Genomic DNA, 1,325 nt, shown 5'->3' with positions numbered 1-1,325 from the left:
GACATGTGCTGCTAGCTAGCAATAAATATTCTTTCATTGTTTCTATTCGAGTTTCTGTTTGAGCTCCTCCCCTGACTACACTGAGCGATGGCCTGTGATATGGAAGTGTAAAATGGAATAAAGCCTTTTCTTCCTCAAGATGTTTTGGTCAGAATGTTTATAAAAAAAAGAAAGAAAGAAAGAAAGAAAGAGAGAGAGAGAGAGAGAGAGAGAGAGAGAGAGAGAGGAGAGCTAAGAACAAATATATTTCAAGATCTTTTATGACATATTGATTTAAGTCATTCACTTGAAGTTACCTACTCTTTAATTAATGTATATGATAAATCTTTAGTGTGAAATGCAATAAAAGCATTAAAATAAAAAACTTTGAAGATCATAAAATAGAAGAATCCTGAACTTAAAATTGAAAAACAGGAAACAAATTCCATAAGGATAATATATAGAAAACACTAAGATAGTAAAAGTAAAATCTGCATATATACAGAAAAGTTGTAAATGTGTTAAACTTACCATAAAAAAAAAGATTATCATACTTGGTAAAATCAAACAATGATAAGCAGCTGTAAATCTTAATTTAAACCATCTAGATCATGATTTATAAAGGGTAGAAAACTAAGTAAAGTAAATAAAAAATTTAAGATAGAGGAAACTGGTAAATGGTAGACTCTTTAAAGAGGGGAAGAGAGGTAATCACAGAAAAAGTTTAGAAAAATAAAGGGGAAACAGGGCAAGTTATCTGATAAGGAAAATTTGAAGGGAGGCCTATTTTGTGAGGGCAAAAGAAGAGGACATGGCATAAAATAACAATGTAGATATCTGAAAATCCCACAATGACTTATACTATTAACTATTTACTAAAAAATAATTGTAATAAATGTAATTCTGTATATAAATATACATATATAACTTTAATGAGCTTTTCTGATCTAGACTGACGGTGCTCACTTTAAGAGTTAAAGACAACCTAACAAATACCCCAACACCAGGCATACGAAGCCCTCTTTTGAATTGGTGGCCAGGGCTGTTCAAAAGACTACTAAAGCATACAGCTATGTGACCCTTAGTTACATCCCCTGCACCTCAAATCCCCACAAGTGGAAGGTAAGCCCCTATTGCTCAAGATACCATGTACTTCCAAAACAGGACTCAGAGACCCCTGAGCTGAAACTAAATTGAAAGCCCTCTTCCTGAGGACTGGCTTTCATATTATCAGAAGATAACATGCATGCTTCCAAATGAGGAAGGTAACCAACTGTCTTACCCAGCTATGACACCTATAAACCAGAACAATGACCAGCATGGCAAAATAACCCTAAGAGTGCAGT

Source organism: Grammomys surdaster, unplaced genomic scaffold (genome assembly GCF_004785775.1).
Source record: "Grammomys surdaster isolate TR1022 unplaced genomic scaffold, NIH_TR_1.0 1165, whole genome shotgun sequence".
Classification (NCBI taxonomy): Eukaryota; Metazoa; Chordata; class Mammalia; order Rodentia; family Muridae; genus Grammomys; species Grammomys surdaster.
Note: the sequence above shows the minus strand (reverse complement) of the source record.